Genomic DNA, 23,412 nt, shown 5'->3' on the forward strand with positions numbered 1-23,412 from the left:
CAGTCTCATTTTTCTCACTTTAAGACGGTCTCTTAACACAATCGGCACAATCTGTGTTTTGGTCTCACGTCGAATTGTTCCCGAGGTATTCGAACTGGGCCGGCTAATTCTCCTTTTGTCACGGTCAACTGCTTATGACAGGAAGACCACCTGTGGCCCAACAGATTGTGGGCTAAATGGAGCTTATGGCAGGTCAACTATAGAATGTGTTCATTTTTAGGATTTTTTTTACCGCATTTTACAAAATATAAAGCGCACTTTTGTTCACTGTTTGGCTGCTCTGGAGACGAATAAGTGGATTTATGTTCACGGATCCCTTAGCTACTGAGGGGCCCCACTTCCTGTGGTGTGGATTGGGCAGTACAGCCTGGCGGCGCCCATCCCTATCTGGTCATTTTTTGTTTTTTTACGGTGCCCTACCTTACAATACTTTTGCATTAATAAAATGTTTTTGGGCCACTTGTTACGGCATTTTTCCTACGAGACTACACAAAAGACAATTAGTTTGCTATTCAAAAAAACAGAAAAATATTCTACCTTTGCAATTTTGTGCATATGACGTGCCTTACAAGATGCCTGTAATCTCTTGGTTTGCATCACATCATCATGACGATACCAATATGCTGTTGAATGAAGTACAATCCCATAATGCCTTTCCATTCATTCTGAAACATGCCAAAAATGTGACGTTAAAAAGCGGTAAATTTGATTGCGCACTATATTTGCACGCGCAAAACATTATCAGTCTCCAGAACATCCATCCATCCATCCATCCATTATCTGCACCACTTATCCTCAGTAGGGTCACGGGGTGCTGGAGCCCATCCCAGCTATTTCCGGGCAGTGGGCACGGGACACCCTGAACTGGTTGCCAGCCAGTCACAGGGCACACAGAGACAGACAATTCACTTGCTCACTCACACCTTGGGACAATTTGGACCGACCAATTAACCTGTTATGCATGTTTTTGAAATGTGGGAGGAAACCGGAGTCCCCGGAGGAAACCCACACACGCACGGGTAGAACATGCAAACTCCACACAGGGAGGTTTGATCTCATGACCTCAGAACTGTGCCGCACACGTGTTAACCACTACACTGCCGTGCTGCTTCTTCACTTTAACCAAATCAGGAGTATAATGTTGCATTGAATTATTCACATAAAAATACTTCTCGTTTCTAAATATAATAATAGTCTCAAGTCAAGATTTTTGAAAAATCGGTAGATTAAAAAAAAAAAAGTTTTTGTATGCATTTTGTTCAGAATCTCGAGTGCTTAGGAAATAATGTACTATAGTTTTTGTACCAAATGTATTCACAATGGGTCTAACACTTGCAGTGATGCTAAAGGGACAAGCAAAAACTTAATAACCATGGAAACGAAACTTCCGATTAACATACGAGGAAGACAGACGAATCGCTACCCTTGCTAAGTTGTATGGCCATAACCAATCAGTGATTGGGACTTTTATAAAAAATAAGAAAGCAATTAACGCAAATACATGTTCTAAGGTCATAACAATACTCACAAGTTTTAAAACCATTTCATTTCTAATCCATCATCGCCATATCCTCCCCTCCTCTGCATCCACACTCGACCAACTCAGGTCACATCACACCAAATATACATAAAAATGTTTTATTTTTATTTTACGTGTATTCATCCATTTTTTAGGCCACTTATCCTCACTAGGGGGTGTTGTAGCCCATCTCAGCTGACCTTGGGCAATGCGCAGCGAATACCCTGAACCGGTTGCCAGCCAGTCGCAGGGCACCCTTAAGGTGTATATTTAATTAAAATGCCATTTACTTATATGCGCATATATTACATGGAAATAGTACTTACTAAATATATATATATATTTTTTTTTTCTTAAATCTTAAATGTTTTTTACGTGGGAAGGCACTAGCAGCAAGTTACCAAAAATTCTTATCCCCGCAATACAGCTATTCAGAACGGATTCATGCTGTATCCTGGGGGTGTAATATACTGTGTGATGCATCCACGGCAACCTGAGAAAAAAAGAAATAAAAAAACAACTATTGCACACAGGCCTTACTCAATGCAAGGATCAATATGGCGTTGTTAGCGATTGTCTTTCCTCCACACTTATTTCATCCTTCAGCAAGTCTCCATTCATGTGTTGTTCATTTGCTCCGCATTGTCGGTTCAATACCTCTTACATCATCTTAGATTCCCCCCATTAAGAACGTCCGTCTCTTTTACCAGCTCTCGCTCCTATTCTGGCTCGTCCCTGCCTGTCATTTATTGTCTTTCCGTTAACTGTTTTGCCCATCTGTGAGCCGGGAGAATCATTTGACGGAGTCATGAGCTTCAAAGAAGATAGAATTTGCATACACGTGTTACATATGCTTCGGAATGATATGTTTGTGTATGTTTACAGGGAAAAACATACGCAGCATGAACCCTTCCCCCGAGTCCGACGCTCTTCTCGTTTCCTTCAATACCGGGATTTTAGAATTGGAATCAGATCGACCTCATACTTACTTTTGACAAAAAAGAAAAAGAACAAAAAAAAGCTAGTTATTGATACAGAAGAAGCAAAGTTGAAGTTAAACAATGCAGCATTGTGTATATTCAATTACATTTTAATATACACAAATTTCAGGTTGAGTTGCACTCAATAAAGACATGTGGATCCAAATGAATATGTTGAGGAGTATTTTTTTTCTGGATCAAAATATTTTCAATTTGAGAAACCACTTAAAAAATTGTAATTCAACATATATTAATTTCAGTTTACTTTCCAGCATTGATGAAGAATGAACAGACGCTGCCCTACTTATAAACGAGATAGGTTCCCGACAATTCTTCGTAAGTTGAATTAGTTCGTTACTTGCTTCAGTGCTATGTTTTGTATGGAATGTATGTTTTAGGCTTGTATAAGTATTTTTAAGGCTTGCATAAGCAACATGTATTGTTTTGTACTGAAAATAAACATTTTATAAAATGATATGCTCTATAAAGATAAAAGTTAAATTTGACTTACTTTTGGAAGATAAGTTTCAACAGTTAGGTGACTTCTTCCTCCCTCCGTGGTAGAAAGTGGACAAAAAAAAGCGTTCCGACAATTTTCTCAACCGCATCAAGCTTTCTTAATCCACTTTTATTTCAAAAGAAACGGCTTTCTCTTCTTTACACTTTACACCAACCATGTTGAATGGATGCACGAGATATTAAACAATAAAAATTTCAACGTTCTTAGTGTGCTGGAGATACAGCATAGAATGTTAGCACACAAACTAGGATGAGGACGCTGGGTGACCTCTCATAGCACCATTGGTTGCGGCAGGGAGAAGCACTACAGTAATGTCCTGTACTCTAAAATAGATGCACACAATACAAAATCCAACTTACAGCAAAGTCCGGATATTGTCAGGTTCAAAATGACGTCAACATGATATAAGAGACTATTTTTGAGTTAAAAACAAATCAATTAAAAAGGAGTCAGACAGCTTCGGACAAGCCAAAAATACTCTTTGATTGCTATTGACATATTCCACGTAAATATTTTTTGACATCTTTCAAAAAATGTTTGTATCTCCCGTTTTCGTAAGTGGAATGGTCACAAGTAGGGGAGCGTCTGTAGTGTCAGGCGCAGAAGGTATGCTTGTTTCCACAGGGCCTCCTCAAACGTGTCTGGTGGTTATACTGTGGACGGCATAAGCCAAATCTTACTGGAATCTCGAAAAGATTGCTTCTAACTTTGAATTGTCTAACCGTAAGACAAATTGTGTACAGTAGACCCCCAAGATACCACAATTACATGTTCTGAGGTGCAATGCTGAGGTGAAATTGTCTCACTTCTGTGTAATATCTGTGCAAATGATTGAACAATAATGTGTATAAATATGCATAAAAAAGAAAACGGAAAAATTAAATTGTATTTACATTTCGAGTGATGTGACAAACTGATCCAACGGAGTAGCGGGTGGATGCAATAGGGGGAAAGAGATGGTGACAGTGGATTCAAAATGAGACAAACTTTATAATTTCCATTGCGAGGATTGTTATACCCTTGGAGGATGTCCTTGCTTTTATCATCACTGTAGTTTTAACAATAGGGAGTAGCATGCTTTTGGTTCTCCCTTGAACATCACTGCAAACTATGGGACTGATCGCAAACAAAACCAGTACAAAAAAATAGGATATTGCATCACACACTTTGCAGTCTGATCAGCCTTTTCACGATTTTAAATGACGTCGAGAAAAAGCAGTAAGACATTCGGGATGCAACTCTTAATACTAACAAACACAGCAGAGTAGTATAACTTATTGAGCATGAGAAGTTGATGCTGATTATGTATGATGGGGAACACGCTGTAAAGAGGGGGAAAAATACCCATGATTACTAAGTGACAACATCTTAAGGTGGGGTCACTGTGTCCTGGGGGGTCTATTGTTATATGCAACATGGTTTTCCTAAAAATAGATAGATAGATAGAAATAACTACATTTTTGAAAGATATACCATCTAAATTCAAACACCTTTCCCATTTATTTTTCCAAAAATATACAGCAGACATGTGTAGCGTGTGTTAAAAAAGGAATTATATTTTCACACATTTAACTCGCAGTTCTGGTGTTGCTTGTGTGGTTAGAAAAGAGTCCAAATTAAACTTCTGCCTCATTCCACACGGGTTACCTTTTAAAATGGTAATTTATGTTCTATACGCAGAAAAAGTAAAGTTGAACTGAGGAAATGTACATGTTTTAATGTTAAACTACCTTGATACCACGATCCTATGACAAAAAATTATATTCTATTTCAGGAGCCTTCAACCTGTTTCAAGCCTAGAGCAACTTTTTGCTACTAATTTGCGGAAAATAACAACTTTTCATGTTACTGCCTTGTTGTTCGTATGTTATTACCATGGTTATTATTGGTAGGCAGGTTGAAAAACTAAACCCCCCAAAAAAGAAAATTTGAGCTTGTAAATCACAGTGACCGCAATAGCGCACTGCTCGCACATTCTCAGCGCACAAGAAAATCTAGCCAGCGCACAAAAATGAGGGCTCAAAATTACTAATTAAGAAGCGACTTAACTCAAAGTTACAGTGCATGAAGGTAAAAATACACGGGTTCCCCTGACGTTGTGTCCTAAATGCGGTATTTTGAAGTAGAGTCGAAGTCGAACGAAGTTTAGTAAAGTTAGTAGAGAACCGGCTTCTTCGGCTTGGCTCACTGAAAGGAACCGGCTCTTTCGGGTCCTAAACGGCTCTTCAGGTTGTTTTTGCTTCTTTAATCCCAACATGACCAAATATGATGTAAAATTATGCACAACATGACTTAAAGGACGGGGGAATAGAACAAAAAAGAAAAAAATACCAAAATGAAAAAGTAGTGAAAAGCTGAGGAAAAAAGAAACAAAAGGAAGAGAAGAAAACAAGGAAACATTTTATAAAAAAAAACAGAAAAAAAAGAAAAGAAAGAAATTTAGGAAAAAAAGTAAATGGAGAACAAAGAGAAAAAAGTAACAAAAAAGTAGAAAAAAACATGGAAAAAAGAAGAAAAAGTTTGTGTTGCATTCAAATAATTTTCAATTACCGTATATCAAGTGAATCTCGTTGCCAACATTGTACTTCCACAAAAAAAATGTGATCAAGTACAGTTCTGTATCTTACAACCGACTAAATAAGCCCCCCAAAATGTTAATATTATGTGACAAAATATATCAGGAAATGGATATCTTGTGAAAGAATTGTAAAAATTAACGACATTTGTAGGGCGTACAACCTTTGCAATAGTACATGAGTCAATTCATTCAAAAGAGAAAAATAATTTTGCATTGCCGGAAACTCAGCAAAATTGCCGAGCAATAGTGAGATATTTTAAGAACAGGTCCACGGGCACCTCAGCTGTCATCGGGGGGCACCCTTGTGCCCACGAGTATCACGTTGGAGACCCTTGTTCTACGGAGTTAATGTTGTTCATTTTATTTTATTTTGTTATTTCCCTATATTCTTTGTATCCGTTTAATGTATTCTATCAAGCAAAAAGTCTCAGTGAGGAACAATCAAATTTGGAAAATATTAGTTTTAAAAATACGTATTTATATTTAAACAAAATTTTAACCATTGTTAATAATTTTCGGGCAAGAGTCTTAGTCACATGAACATTAATTATATTATTACTAATTATTGAAATACTCACTTAAATTAATGCTTTAATGATTTGTATGTTTTCCTTCTTGCACTCTTTTATCTTAATTTATTCCTTCCTCCTCTTCCCTTTTTTCATTAATTTTCTTCTTTTTTACTTACTTTTTTCCTTTGAGTTCTTCATACTTTCCATCCATTGTTCCTTCCTTTCTTTTTTTCCTTTCCATTCTTTTTTCTTTTCCACTTATTTGTCCTTCTATCCATTCATTTCGTCTTTCATTTCTGTCCTTCATTCCATCCTTCACTTTTTCCTTTTTTTGTTTACTTTTGTTATTCCCCATCATTCATTTGCTTTTAGCTTTATTTTCTACCTTCTTTATTGAATTTCCTGTTTCCCTTCCTTCACTGTTAATTTCCTTCATCCTGTTTTTTTTTCTCTTTTCCTTCATTTTTTGTCTTGCTTTCCTTCATTCTTCCTCGCATTCCCTTTTTTAAAACTTTTCTCTTAATTTATTAACTCTTTCCTTCCTACCTTGTTTCTGCTCCTTCCTTTTTTCTTTATCACTTCCTTGCTTACTTTGTCCATTTCTTGCCTCCCTTCCATCCTAGCCTGGCTCTCTTCCTTGACTTCTTCCTTCAAAGCATCCTTCTTCGTTACCTACTTTCCTTACTAGACTCCATCCTTCCTTGCTTTCTTCTTTACATTATTCCTTCATTTCATCCTATCATCCTTACCTCTCTTATTTTTTTCCTCTTTCTTTTTTTGCCTTCCTTCCTATTTGCCTCCCCCTTCCTTCCTTACTTCTTCCTTTCTTGACTGTTTCCTTCCATCTTTAACCCCTTCTTTTTGGCCCTATCCTTTCTTGCCTTTTTCATTCCTTGCCTGCTCCCATGTTTATTACCCATTTATTACATATTTATTAGACAGTCCCGCTTTGCCTGCATTACATTTTCCCAGGTGTTTTTTGACACCCAATAATACATTTATATATAGATTGAAAGATCAAAACACCGCGGATAAAGATAAAAAAGAAAAGAAGAAAAAGACCACTTTACAGATGTGTCTACGAGGTGACCAAGGGCGTGCAATCCGTTGACAGCAGATAGAGTGACAGCAACTGGGGACAACACGCAAATATTTGGAGTAAGCTTCCCGATGCATGGGACCGGCACAAAGTCACATTAACACGTCTGCGAATTTTCATCCCTGCACATTTGCTGTCTGAGCGGGAAACGTGACGTATGATCTGATATGACGCAGGCTATCCAAAAAACATGTTTATTTTCAACATTCTTAGAAGTGGTCAAAAAATGTATACAGTTTTTATATATTTATTTATTCAGTACTTATGTTTCACTGTTAGAAGTGGGCTGCATTAAGTTTGCCTTCCTCATGTAACAAGACTTTTATGTTGTGTGATGCAAACAGTTCTCATCAATTTACTCATTTATGAGTATTACTTTGGACTTTATTCTTTTTGGTGTCATAATATATGCCTGGTGCATGTGGTTCTCATATATTCAGTCATGTATAAGTATAACTATGGGTGTCATTCTTTTTGGCTTCCTCTTGGTGTCACATGTTAAACACACTTCTACTCCATAGCATATGAATAACCTATACTTTTTGTGGACAATATCTGTGTATTATTTGTAATTTGCAACATCCTTTGCCTGGTAATCCTGAAAGGGGGATACCACATGTGGGGTGCCTTCTCGAGGGTTCTTCATTTTCCTCATGTTGAGGTTTTTGAGTTTTTCCTTGCACTCTTGTTGTTTCCAGATCAGGGGATGGTGTAATAATAGTCTGAAATAATAGTCTGTGCAATAACCTGTGCAGCCATTTGAAACTCTTTGTGATTAAGGGCTATACAAATAAAAATGAATTGACTTGACTTGACAAGTCGTGCAGGGTGCTTATGGCTACCAGGAACTTACCAGGTTATCAGGTATTTACTCATTTTCTAGTAATACTATGGACATTATTCTTGTTGGTGTCACAATACATGCAGGGTGCATACAGTTCTCATATATTTACTTGTTAACTAGTATTAGTATAGGCTTCCTTCTTTTTGGCTTCCTCTTGGTGTCACAAAACGTGCAGGGTTCTTGACACATATGGTTATCAGGTATTTACTCATTTTCTAGTAGTATTATGGACGTCATTCTTTTTGGTGTCACAATACATGCAGGGTATATGTAGTTATCCTATTCTTAGTTATACTCATGCATTAGAATTAATGTGGATTCATTCTTTTGGCTTCCTCTTTTTGGCTTTTTCTTGGTGTCACAAGTTGTGCAGGGTGCTTGACACATATGGTTATCAAGTATTTACTCATTTAATAGTATCACAATTGACTTCATTCTGGTTGGTGTCACATTAAATGCATGGTATATATATTTGTAATACATTTACAACTCATTTACTAGTCATAATTTGGTGTTCATTCTTTTTCGCTTCCTCTTTGTGTCACAAGACGTGCAAGGTGCTTGACGCGTATGGTTATCTGGTGTTTACTCATTTACTAGTATTACTGAGGGTATTCATTTATTTTGGCTTCCTCTTGGTGTCACAAGACGTGCAAGGTGCTTGACGCATATGGTTATCTGGTATTTACTCATTTACTAGTATTTACTATGAGCATTATTCTTGTTGGTAGCACAATACATGCAGGGTGTATATACTGTATAGTTATCATATACTTACTCATTTACTAGTATTATTACGGGGTTCATTCTTTTTGGCTTCCTCTTCGTGTCACTAGATGTGCAGGTTGTGTGGCGCATATAGTTTTCATATTTTTCATTTACTTGTTCACTATTGTTACTAATGCCTTCAATTGTAATGGCTTTTGCATAGTGTCACATAACGTGCAGGGTGTGTGACACATTTAGTTATCTTTTATGTTAATACGACGGGTCAGCTCATACTATATCCTTTATTACTCGGTTAATAATGTAGATGAAAGGTGATTGTGAAAGATTTGTCAGAATACAACTTTGATGGATTATATGACGTGTTATGATCAAGTACATGTGCTTCAAACTTTCTCAATGAAATACAGGGAGAACAGCACATCGTCCTTTTGCATGTATAGATCAAGCGGATTAAACAAGGCACAGGCAGCTTGCCTTTCACTGCTATTGTTTTGTTTCTGCCCACGATCGTGCAGCCGATGACATATTTACAGCAGCAAAAGAGAGTGAAAGTGTGCAATGCCTACATGCGTAAATCAAGCTTGAATATCTGTTGTCTTTGTCGTTCTGGTTTGAAAGTGGCCAAAGAAAAAGGGCCGTGCAACGTTTCATTCTCTGCAATTGCTCTGTTTTTACCTATGTTGAGCATATATTTTATGACGTAAGAAAACTACATGAAATTAAACATCCAAAATGCATTTGTATTTTTGAAACAGGGTTACTGTCAGGACAAATTATTGAACACAGGTCTTAAAGGATGAACAGCGAGACCGCAGAAGGTCCAGTGTCGCAGCCTGCACATGACGCCATGGGACACAAATGTTTCCCGATGTCATTGTTTGGGTATTAGCTCAAATGACAAACTATAAATACGACGAGTTTTAGAGTGACCGTTCGCTGATAATTCATTACGTATGATTTTGTGGTTACCTAAATGATTTCAAACAAAATACAGTTACAGCTAGAAACAAACTTTTTTTTGTCAATAAAATATAAGGGCCCAATATTTTCATTTAGTAGCCTCTCTTTATATCTCCCTAGCTTAGGCCATTGCTATCGATGTGAATGCTCAAATAGAGTAAAAATGGTAGATCTTTTCAGAAAACGGCTGCCATTGAAAGACTCATTTCCTTTATTACTCGGTTAATGACGTATGCAAAAGGTGATTGTCAAAGCTTTGTAAGAATACAGCTCTGATGGATTATATGACATTGATCAAGCACATCTGCTTCAAACTTTCTCAATGAAATACAGAGAAAGAAGCAAATTGTCTGGCGCAATACTAGATATGGCAAGAGTTTGAGCTACTATTGTTATTTTTTACTTTGGCGACTATATATGTGACGCGTTTGTTGGATTAGACTGCCAACTACTGCACAGTCATCATCAGTTCCTCTCTTTACCAGTTCCTCTTGTCTGCATTCACTGTCCTGTGCACTAAAAGCTGAAATGCCACAACAATATATACTTAGAAAACGGGGAAAGCGAGATTGTACAATAAAGGCATGTTTAACTATGTTCATGGTAAGCAGCCACTTTGCTCAAAGTAGAATGGACTCGCTTGTCTTGTTTGCATTTTTTCTATCTGTCATCAGTTTGACTTTTCATGAAACGATGGATTTTTAAAGCACTTAAATGCTTATTGCACTTGTTTCTGAGATTTTAATAAATATAATAACAAAACCTGGCGTCTTGTGGAATGCAAAGGTGGTTATTCATCTTTTTATATTGTACATTTTTGAGCATGTCAGAGCAACATATATTTATTGATCGTAATTCATGTAATCTGGGTTTTTTTGGCCAAGCATTTCACAGTGTTTTGTTTTAGTACAGAACGTTTTAGGTTGTTCTTTCCTCAGGGGAAAAAAAAAAGATATTTTCTGAAATTAACAGGAAAAATTAATTCGGTTAAAAAATAGTTAACTACATGAAAATATGTCTTTAGGAGTTGTGTCATTGTAAATGTAAATTTTGGGGAAAATTACAATGTCATATTTTACGACTTGCGCAAAACGGTTTATGCAATCATTTTTTTAGGAATGTCAAAAAATATCCAGACATTGCTGTATTGTGTGCACCTTTTTCCGGGTACAGGACATTACTGAAGTGCTTCTTTCTGCCGTGTAGCGCGGTGAGAGGCCACCTAGCATCCATCCTGAAGAAGAAATCCGGCTTCTACTTCCTAGTTTGTGTGTAGACATACTGCACTTTACCTCTAGTGGGTAAGGACTTTCACATTTTTATTGTTTAATATCTAGTGCATTTATTCAGTATGGTTGGTGTAAAGTGTAAAGAAGAGGAGAGATGTTTCTTTTGAAATGAAAGTGGAATAAGAAAGCTTGATGCGGTTGAGAAAATGGTTGGATCACTTTTTTTTCATCCCCTTTTCACCACATAGGAGGACGTCGTCTAACTCTTCCAAAAGTAACTTAAACTTAACTTTATTTATCTTTATAGTATATCACAAGGAGTCTCAAAGGGCTTCACAGACCACTGAATGTCAATGCCTAATGTGTAGCTTTGTTTATTAGTACTATGCTTTATCATTCAGCCTGCCTTGTAACGTTATAGAGCAGGGGTCGGGAACCTTTTTGACTCAAAGAGCCATAAAAGCAAAAAATATTAATTTTATTTTGGGAAAGAGCCACACCATATATTATGAGACAAATTTACTGAATTGCTAAACCCGCGCCCCAGACAAAAGATTAGTCTTCAGCACATTTATTTTTGATGATTTGATAAAAATTATGAAAAGAGAATAATGCCAGAGCCCCTGTCCCAAAATCAACAAACATACCACTTTAAACTTGTCTCTTTCTTGCAATGACTCAAGATCGGTTAAACTCCTTTTGACCCTTTTTTATCATACATATTGGTTTCAAAACCAGATGCAAGCATTTATTTTGTAAAAACGTCACAACATTCTGAGAATAGGGAGCCTTATGTGCTTACCTTTGGCGAGAGATGGGAAGGAGTGCTTGTACTTTTTGCATAGCTCCACCCATCCCTCCCACTCACCCAATCAAATGACTAAGTTCTCTTCCGGTGTTTTGGCGTATTTACAGTTCTGTGAATTCATCATAAGGTATCTGAACACTGAACACAGATTACATAGTGAACTTTTATATAAAGGATTCTTTAGCGTTGTACAGCTAAAACGAGTTTTTTTTCCCCATTTTTTGTGTGACACCTCGACTGTAAATTGTAGTGAAAAACGTGCCATATATATACTGCGAAGTAATTATTTAACAGTAAGTTTCGGTTTGGCTTTGCGTGTAACTTAACAGGATAGACAAATCAAGTTTTGGACAAGATGGAGAAATTTTGCATGCAATCAAATCTGTCTCTGAGCCACAGATACTCGTAGAAAGAGCCATATATGGCTCGCGAGCCATAGGTTCCCGACCCCTGTTATAGAGCATATTATTTTATCAATATGGGGCGGCAGTAGCTCAGGAGGTAGAGCGATCGTTTTAGGATTAAGGGATCCCAGTTCGAATCCCGGCTTGTCCGTGTTACATGTCGAAGTGTCCTTGGGTCAGACATTGAACCCCCAATTACCCCCAATAAGCAGGTCAGCGCCTTACATGGCTGCACAGATCATGGCCGCTATTGGGAAATGTGAAGCACACTGTAAAGCGCTTTGGGAAGTCATTGACTTGAAAAGCGCTATATAAATGCAGATCATTTCATTTCATTTCATCAAACGTTGATTTTTTTTAGTTTCAAAACAATACAGGTTACTTATACAAACCTTATACATACGTATTCAAACCTTAAACATATAAAATATAGCACTGAAGCAACTTACGAAAAAAATTCAACTCACGAACGATTGTCCGGAATCTCGTAGGGCAAAGTCTTTATTTGTCAGTTTTAAGCCATGAGGGTTCTAAAAGTAATGATACCGTGTGAACAATCAGAGCTTTTTTTAATTTATTTTATTAATCCCCAATAGTGTTCAATTGAGACAAGTGGTTTGAAAAAAAAAGTTGGTAAAGCTAATAAATTAAAAAAAAAGACTAATATTTATGTTACAAAAAAACATAACTCGCGATTGCCTTGTTCTGCTCTTTACCATTGTATTTTGCGTCAATTTCCCAGTCACAATTACAACAAAAATCCTAAACGACGACAGAACTCTTTGAAATATTTTTTTCCCACTGGCGCCATTTCATTTCACTCTCCGCCTCCAATGCTTTCCACCCAAAAAGAAACGAGTTTCGTTGCAAAGTTTTACCGCCACCATCCTTCCCATCGCCACATCCATGCATTATGCAGCGAGACTTCCCGACATCTTCTTTCACCTCGCCCGGTGTCGGCTGTGTTCGACACTGTAAACAGATGTTACCGCTGTTGTAGAAATTGGAGGTCCGATAATCGAGAGAAAGTCTTCTCATAAGTGGATAAAAGAAATAGACAGGAGCCAGTCTCGTTACGGAGGGAGATTGTCACTTTATTGATGCGTCAATAAAGATCTCACAGAGCTAGGAACATGACAATGTATTTAAAGCTGGTAGTGACGATTAGGCTTCGATTGAGTACACCCCAAAAGGCGGTCCTGTATCACGTATGAGTACGTGACCAGTCCCGTGTACGCCGTATGAGTACGTGACCGTTCCTTGCACGCCGTCTGGCAACGGTATCTTCAAGGTAAACTCTAATCGTCTGGTAACGGTATCTTCAACCGAGGTCACCCCGACCTTTTCCCACAAGCAAGTAATGTATTGTAAGTTAATGTAGACATGTATGCAAATCTATTTCTATATATGCAAGTGCAAATGCTTTTGAGGATTTGCCACAACATAATCCCCCCTTTTTTTTTTTTTTTTCCTTTGAATGGAAATTAAAATTGAAAAGGAATACAGAGTAGTGGCAAATTATTACCAATCATAGATATCAATACAGGACAGAGTTTACGCGAATCGAAAATAAAATAAAATTCTGGCGGTCAGCCTGCTGTGATTACTCTAACTTTCATTGTTCATGTTTCATTAAATAAAAAAGAAAAAACCCCTAACACTCCAAACATCTGACCCATGCACTAACCCCCCCCTTCATTTATCTTTATCCGTACATACTGTATTATACACGTGGACCGTCGACGGTTGATCGGTACGTGATAAAGGTAAATGAATGATTAAACTGATCATCGATAACCAATTTCGTTAACAGTCGATACATTTCAAGATGAGCGCAAGACTGGATAGTGATACAGCATGCACATCGGCCTTTGGCCCGACCCCTTTGAAAAATTTGAAGACCATGCATTGTCGTATTCGTCAACGGGTGTCGTGAAGTCAGATGTTGGAGTGAGTGTTATCCCAGCAGGCATCACGCTCAGTTTCCATGCAGCCAAAAACCCGGAAGCGACGATGACCATCCCAGGCAGCAGCTTGTTCCCCGGCAGTGTGACATACCAACAAAAGAATCACAATTAGAAACCAATATATTCGTTGCTGTTATTCCTAGTGCTACTTGATATTGTCCTTTATCATATGACACACGCCTCCTTTACTGGCCAAGAGAAAATCGAGGGCCTGATGATTCTGCCAGGCCATCCTAGACGTCTCATGTAATTGCTCTCCTACTGCACTAAAGGCCTCGTTAATGTAATTAATAAACGTTGTTGGTTGTAATAAATGTAGTTAATCCATTTTGCGTTCTTATTCTGAGTTATCCAGATAAACACCGATCCTAATCCAGACTTAATTTCATTGCTAGCTATAAATTACTCTGGAATTACTCTCGGTTGTCCGATGTTATTTAGCCATACCCGTCCACATACATATGTTTTCTTTACTCCGGCCAATTGTCAACAAAGATATTTCATTTAATTGCTTTTTCCCCTTTTCACTTCTTCCTTTACCACTTGTATATCCCTCTCTTCTCTTTTCCTCAACGCCTACTTTCTTTTCGCCTTTTTACTTCTTCCTTTGCTAACTCTTATCTTTCTGTATTTGTAACTTCCTTACTTGCTCTGCCAACAAACCATTTTCTACATAACTTTCCCTTCTCCTACGCCCCCTAACACATGCTTTTTAGCCCACTAGTTTAATGGGAAATTGACATATAACCATCTCACTTAATCTTTCAATTCATTTATTTATTTTTTCCAAACCAATTAAATCTACTATCCCAGCTTCACCTACTTCATTCGAAAACGACGTGCATTGATCTACAACGATTCATCTTACTCATTTGTATTCCATTCAATGAATATTTCCTCCATATTCAATGAAAAAAAAGTATTAACTCACGCTTTTCCACTATTCTCGTACAACAATGCTTTTCATTTTCAAATTACTCCATTTAATTCACTCAATTGGATTTTTCCTCGTCTTCACATTCCTTTATTTTCCAATTTTTAACTGAAAACGAAACATTTCTATTCATTTTCTGTCACTATTCCATCTTTCTATGGTGTGGTTCTGGCATTAACTCTATGAATCTGAAATAACTCAACATAATTTTTCCAAACTTACCACTCCTAAATTTATCGTTTTCCAATTGAAAAAACAGAAAAAATTTGGACCGTAAAAAATATTTATTGGAACCCCTTAGGCCCCTATGCGTTATGTAGTACACCCTTAGCGTCAAACACTGATTTCCCAAAAAACGAACATTTTCGATTCCTGACGCGATGTGCTCTCGGTTCCACCCAAAAACAATATTTTTAAACGGTCTTACTGTTGATAACAAAACGTTTCTGTCGTTGCATTGTGCACTTAAATTCGCTTCCTTTTTCTTCTTTGTTAAAAAACGCACGCGCTCTCGTCCGCGGCATTTTCCTTCTTATTTTTCTATTCTTCCTTTTCAGTTACGTGGGCCGCTTAAACGCGAGCGCAAGACAAACACAAGACAAAGAAAAAAGAGAATACAGGAAAGAATACAAACGTTTACAACATTGAACAAACATAAAACATATGACAAGACAAATGGCCCACAAAAATTTAAGTTAATTAGTCAAATTAAGTCAGTGCACATTGAGACCATGTGCCTACACAACTACCGAGTTAGGGTTACGGTTTTCCTCTTCTACACAATTTCCCGAATTTTACGTACTGGCCGTGCACTCATTTTTGGCTGTCGGCGTTGTAACCTCGCTCTTTAGTGCTGTCGCCGTGGGTGTAGGTTTTTCTGGACTTTGGTGTGTCAGTACCCTTCTCGCCTGTATCGTCACATTAAGGTTTAGCCTATTATCCGTCACTTTAGTCTGTACTGTCGTTAACATATTTGGTTTCTGGTAGTCCGTCGGCACTCCGACTGGTTGCACGTTTATCTTTCGTCTGACTTATCCCATGATACTCGGAATTTCAGTAATTCAAACTTGTCTTCTATCGCGAATTGCACTATTCATACACGCCCTTCTACTCAATCAAGGAAGCAAGGTTTAGGGCGCTTTGAGGAGAGGGATGACTGAGAACGGGCGCCAAGAGTGGACTGAGAGTGTGATCGTGGCTATTGTGTTGTGCTGCGCAGAGACGATTCAGTTTTATTAAGACGACAGCAGTATGTGTGTGTGTGTGTGTGTGTCGTCGTATCGATACTAATAACTACAAGGAGTGGAATGGAACTATGACGACTATAACATGAAACCAAACGAGACGTCACGCTCTATAGAGAATTTACCAACCTATTTCATCATCGCCTACAATCAGCTTAAAATTTTTTCCAACATTCTGCTTCTTAAAAGAACCTAAAAAAAATCAGTCATTAAAAGCGCAATTAACCACCAGTCTATCGTCCCAAAAACAATAGTTTTAAGTCAATGTTGGGCAAACTTTTGTCGTCACGGCCTGGGAACACATCCAATTTTTCTCATTTACAATTATGATGTTGTATTTCATTATATTTAATTCCTGTTTATTTATTTTGTGTAATGGTTGCACATCAAACTGAAATATTAGCGTTTGTTCCTTGTTATTTTTCCATTGTTCCTTACAAAACCGCTCCCCAGTTCCCAAAGGTACGACGGTGATCGTTTGGATACACCATTTTTCAGATCTTTCCACAAGCACTATTTATGTCTGGACTTGGGCTTGGCTATTCTAACACATTTATATTGTTAGTTTTAAAACATAGAATTTTAGATTTTGTTTATGTACGAACCCCTACTGAACACCAGCATACCTTCAGGGCAATTGCCATTGACTCAACAAGGTTCGTTTTCTTTCGGAACGGACTAATCCCGTTTCAATCCAATTGATTCAAATTGATAATGTGTTTCGATTTACAATAGTTTCATCATTCCATATTTACTGGTAGAACCAATTAAACGTATAAGTAGAGGTACAACTGTGTTATTGTAGTTGTGCACGTATGTAGTATTTCTGCCATGTCCAGCATGGTCGCTGTGGCGACCGTCTAATTTGCATGTGTCCTTCTTAAGGGCTTGCCCGTTCTGAGTAAAAGCCTGTTTTATGAGTATTCCAAGTTTGAGTTCCTGTTTGCCTGTAAGCCTGTTTTTGTTTTGTTTTGTCCCTGGGTGTTGGACAATTTTGCTAAATAAAGTAACTGGTCGTTACGCGATTGAATTCTGGTCCGGTCTGCACTTAGCTCAACCATTCCTGCAGTAGTATCTTATAATATTTACTAAATAAGATTCTGTAGTATTTTCGAAGTTGGTTGCAGTACACCTGAGGCTATTTTTTGCAGGATTTCTTTAGTAGCGCTAGTATTAATGCTGTTGTAGTTTTGTAGCAGTATTCTTGCAGAATTTCTGTAGTTGGTCTTTTTAGAATTATAGCCGTACCATATACTATGTCCTATTTTTCAAGCTCTATATTCCGTTTTCTAGTAATTTCATAAAATTTCTGCAGTAGGATTTAAATTATTGTAACCTTTTGCCATCTCATCTCTTGTTCTATTTTAGTTTACTGCACATGAATGGCTGGATTAAACCCTAGAGGTTTAATTCAGACCCAATTGTGGAAAAATGTATCTGATAATGTTACTTCCGGCGCCGTCACGAATGGCAGCCGCTCCAGCAGCTTCCGTGTTATTTTCGCTACCTTTGTGATTTATTTATTTGTTTATTTATTTTGCTTACTTCATCAGTGCCTTGCAACACTTGGATTACTTTCTAACTCCACCCAGCAGAGTCAAGGCCCACATTAAACAACACCACCTACATTGGACATTACCGAATCTTATTGCATTATGCGTTCTGTGTAGCACTGTTTAGTAACTCTATATAACATGCTAAAGTGGGCATTTGCACATCACACTGGGTATTTGTATATTGTATTCTTTTGGCTTTATTATTTTACTGTTCCCGGCTCAGGGATGCTGCTGGAAATGTGAATTTCCCTCAGGGGATGAATAAAGTATCTATCTATCTATCTGATTAATTCGTTCACCCCTGTGCTCAGCATCTTTTTCTATAATAAAATTTTATGTATTGCGTGGTACGTATCTTCTTATTCTAAAGCAAAAATACTGTTGTATGTTTTGCACAATGCTGACAACTTTTTTGGGACTACAATGACTATTTTTCACCAAATGCATATTTACACAGACCTCAACTGTATGTAACATTTTAAATGCACATTCTTGTGTACATATTGTATTAATTATAACTATAACCTTATCTTTTCCGTTCCTTTACCTAACTTTGAAGATGGAGTGTCATGCCAAATTCAATTGTCAGTTACAATGTGTGAACCCGTTTTGTAACTATGTCCGTAAAGTTATATTCCTTCTTATCATAAATGATGCGTATATATGTAGTGCTTCCAATACCCTGAGGAACTCCAAAAACACTACCTAATGTGTTGTTTTTCATACTTTTGTCGCAAGTTTTTCATACCCAATTTTCAGCAAATTATCCTTATTTAAATAATTTATGTTGTATGTTTGTCTTAGTGTTTCTTTTTCTTTTCTTTCAGAATTAAAGCAAAACAATATACTAGGTTAACTTTCTGTGGAATTCAGGGGCACTTAGAGTCTCCTTAAGTCTTATCGTGCTTACGTACTGAGATGTTTTAGTGCACAGATGTCAAACAGGCGGCCCGCTAATGGATTGAATTGAATCCGCGACCTTGGCGTTATCAGCACCAGGGGGGGTTGAATCCGGCCCGCGACAACACTTAGTGAAGCGCAAGAGAAAAACACGCTGCAGGTTTAAATATGTCAACTTGATGTGGCTCTCACAAACGCTGTATTTGTACATTCTTTCTCTCTCTCTTTCGTCCCTTTTTCTCTCAACCATTATCTCTCTTCCACTCCCCTCGTCTCTCTTTTTCTCTCAGTCTTTTTACTTTATTCTCTTTTACTCTTCCTATTTTTCCATGGATTTCTGTCTTTCTCTTTCTCCTTCTCGTCGCTCCGAGATTACGTCATTGTTGTTGGTAATTGGTTAAGTCCGTCTTTTTCATTGGACAAAACGGCTTTTTCCTCAATTTATTGAAGAGAGCCCTCTCATAAATGCTTTTCTTGCACTTAACTTGGTATTTAGTTCTGTAGTTACTTATTTTTAATTGATGTAGTGTACTATGTCTTTGTTTTAAAGTACTATATTGAATCGTTAGTTTTGTGATACTGTTTAGTATACCTCTAGGGGCATTTCTCTATTACCGTATTACTGTCGTAGTATTTCTACGGTACTTTCCTTCAGCGATTTTAATTTTTACCGTGTAACGTTTTGAGTGTTGAGTGACTTAAAATTCGACTGACTCCTGCCGTCACTTATGAGTGCTAAGGGTCATTTTGTCTGTCATTTTGTCCCAAAATGAAAATGTTAAAAATCCCTACAACTGAAGATATTTACGTATTTACTTTTAGCACGGGCGCTGTGCAATGGAGCAAAATGCGCATGTCCTGTTTATAGTCCTTAACACTTACCTAATCAAAACTTTTGAGTTTCTTTGCTACAGCTTCTGGATAAAACTTTCGTTGTCGGTTAAGGTTTTTTCCTGCGAGTTTTTATTAGAAATGTCTTGATAGTGAACCTAAATCGTTTAATTAGCTTTCTTATAAAGTATTTAGCAATTTATATCCAAAACAGGGATTGCTGGTGTGACTACGCGATTGTAAACTGCAGTTACTGGACTTTTCCATAACATAATATGAGCATCACCTAGAGGCAGTGAAAAATAGTGCTTATGTGGGTACTGTGACCCCCCTTAATTATCCTGTAAAGCACTTTTATTTTGGTTGCACTCCACAGTGCAAAGACTTCTTGCGGTCAATTTATACACACTGTCCCTTTAAAAAATTTCGAGTGCATGCTTTTTACGAAACCATATTCTAAAAAATATATTTTACACATTTTCGTCACATCTCACATTTTTCTTTTTTCCTGTAATGTTTTTGATTTTGGTACTTTAGAGCTTATCTACCTCAGGGCCAGTGAGCCCTTCATGAGGTAAAGTGTACTTGTACTTCCCAAATCACCAACCGTTTTGGCATGTTATACAGTAGTGTCACACTTAACCGGGTCGCTGTCTCTAGGATGCGTCATGGTCGTCAGCGTCGCTTTTCGGATCTCCGGTTGCACTTTCGGAACCGCAATTTCCATTCGCCGCTGCGATTTCTCGAGCTCTGCTCCTAGTAACAACCATATCAGACAATTTATTATCACACACAGCTTTGTCACCCACATCTTGTTTTCCTAATTTGAACGTTACTGTCCTGTTGATCTTGCTTGGTCTCGTTGACGGTGGCAGCAGGGGTCAGCAATAAATGATTGGTGAAAAATTAATGCCATTAATTGCGAAAAATTAATGGAATGGTTGCTTATATTCATAAATCCATTTATTGCAAAATTTAAATAATTAGCAATTATTGCGAGTTTGCGACCCATTAATTGCGAAATTATTCGGGTTTTTTGTTAGTCGATTGCGTCAACAAACGTGTAAATTTTCTCGCCGCGCGAGCATTTCGTATGCGGTCAAGGGCACATATACGCACAATCGGGACAGTGCATGTATACGCGTAAGCTACCGTGTTTCCCCCATTATAAGGCCCAGCTTTTTATGAGAAATGAAATTCAACCTTGTCAACAAATTGCCTAGAAGCCCAACTTTTTTGTTTTATAACAACCGCTTCTGGGACAGCGAATTTGTTTCCCACATCGTTTCATCTAATGAAAATCTCTAACATTTTCACTATCTCCGATGTTTCTATGTTGTACACATTTTTGTTCATAAATGAATGTGTAATAAATAGCAAAACCTCTTATTACTAAGGTGTCTTACTGCGCATGTTACTGTTCATCTAACCTCAGTTAGTGTTCCGTCAATTCGCATATTAATTTAGGAGGAATCGACAAATTATAATTATAAAACAAGCCCCAACATGCCGGTAGCTGATGTGATCACCAATAACTCAGAAGATATTTTTTGTACTAAAAGTAAAGATTAAAGGACCAGTTTGTTCGACCACATTGACACGGCTAGTATACCATTAAATTACCAATTAATGGCTAGAAATCCAATAAATACCCATCAATTGGCCTTGCCGCGAAAAAAAATTAATTTTAATTTTTTCGCACTTAAATATTATTTTTTTTCCAAAAATCAATTAATGATGACCCCCGGGTGGCAGCGTGAGCCCTCGACCTGGACTGCGGCCAGCGTTGCCCTCACGACGGTGTACGGTCCCTCACGCCTCTGATGGTTCCTCTTTCGTCGACCTTGATGTACACGAGATCCCCTGGGACGTCTTTTCAATTGGTTGTTCGACCTTGGACTCCTGTCTCTTAACCAGCTAGTAGATGACAGCCGTCAATTGTCACATTCAGTCTCTCAGTTCAGTTTGTAGTGTTTTGTAGTTGCTCGAGTGGCCCAGATGCGGTGCTGGTCTGCCTGTTACAGGGATATGATTTGACCAAAGTGAAATTATCTGAAAATTAGGTGGTAGTCTGGGGGGCGCGGGCCCCCAACTGGGTCCAGGGCAGTGCCCCGGTGGGGGGACTAGTGGGGCGAAGTCCCCCCCGAAGCTCATGGGTTTTCCGTGTTTTTAAAGTACTTTCAATGCATTCAGATGACAAAGAAATAGACAAAACAACAGCATCAATTTTCAATGTATCTTCCCATATAAAATTACAGTTTAAGTCAAAATCAGCCACATTAAAAAACATTGGACTACCTTTGCTTTTAAAAACTATCACTGAGAATACCATCATATCTAACTCATGTGATTACTAAGTTAACACATAAATCATGTTGAAGAGTTCAAATTTCATGAACAAATAATTGTATCATGACCAAATGAAAAGTAACTCATTAGAACATACCTCTAATGTCTTTGTTATGGCAGAAGAGTTTATCTATAAATGAAAGTACTGTAGTGGGTTGTACCTAATTCACCCACGGAACCATTGTTTAATGTGTTGTTTTTGTAAGATGCCCTTCACGACCTTTAGAACAAACAAATTTATCTGATATAAAGTCAAAGGTATTTCCCTGTTACCTATTCTCCCTGCCTCTGGAGACACAATCACCGATTTCCTGGAATGCAGATTCAAAATACAATTTTAGCAGTATTTCTGTGTTAAAATAAAATAATTCACAATCCAAACGTATCAATATTCCTCAGATTTGTAAACACTACGTCAATCAACAAGATTCTAGCGTGATTCAAAGCAGACGTGTGTTGTTAGTTATCACCGCCCTGTCGACGGCCTTGGCCGTCTGGCTCAATCCATTGTGACGTTCACTCGCAGTCTGCCGCCGGAATGTTTTCGTGAGCTTATCAGTACCAAACTGACCTTGGTGCTCAGCTGTCTACCCCTTTCTCCTCGTAACTGGCTGCAATCAGCACTGTTTGAGGACAGCCTGGACGTGCTCCAGTGTCCCCACGACCCTTCTGTAGACAAGCGGCCAGACAATGGATTAGTGAACGTCTTTGTTTGCTCTTTGCTCGTTTTTCTGTCCATCTTCAGCCCTTTTCAACGATCGTCTGACTTCTGAATCCTGTTAAATCGGTCATGTTTACAAACTCGGATGTTTAGTCTAGGTTAAATGACTGAATGAATGAATGAAGACATCACCTTAGCAATTAAATTCTTAAATTTTTCATGGTCTTCCTCAAGATTGAGTAATCTGCTCTTCATTGTATTTTGAAAAAGCTTGCCAAATTGTCCTCAATTTACCCAAACTATGCTTATTACGTTTATCGGAACAAGATCTCACAAATCAAAAGGCCACACGCAAACGGAGCACTTGACTTGACGAATTAAGTAATCCCTCCTTTTTTTTATTTTTATGACACCACTTAACATAACGTCACATAAAGTAAAGGGAAAATAATACACACGGTCGAGCTCAACTTACACACGGAGAAAGACAGAGTGGTGGGGGTAAGGGGGGGGGGTAGAAAACAAAAAACAAAAAAGACAAAAAGAACCAACGGTTTGCGCTAATAACCCACAAAAACCAAGAAGCAGTCACTCCATCATTCATCCATGCCTCCATAACTCCACACCCAACGCCAAACAAAACAAAAACAAAAAAGACAAAAACACAAAGGTTCTCCTCCGCGCAGCGTCGTCCTCGCCCTTAAACAGTTAACTATAAATCACCCGCGTACAAAATAAGATATTTTATTTCCTTTTTTACAAAAATACAGAATATAATTTGCATAAAC

The sequence above is a fragment of the Urocampus carinirostris genome, chromosome 5, assembly GCF_059441175.1.
Source record: "Urocampus carinirostris isolate Australia breed hairy pipefish chromosome 5, RoL_Ucar_1.0, whole genome shotgun sequence".
In the NCBI taxonomy this organism is placed as follows: Eukaryota; Metazoa; Chordata; class Actinopteri; order Syngnathiformes; family Syngnathidae; genus Urocampus; species Urocampus carinirostris.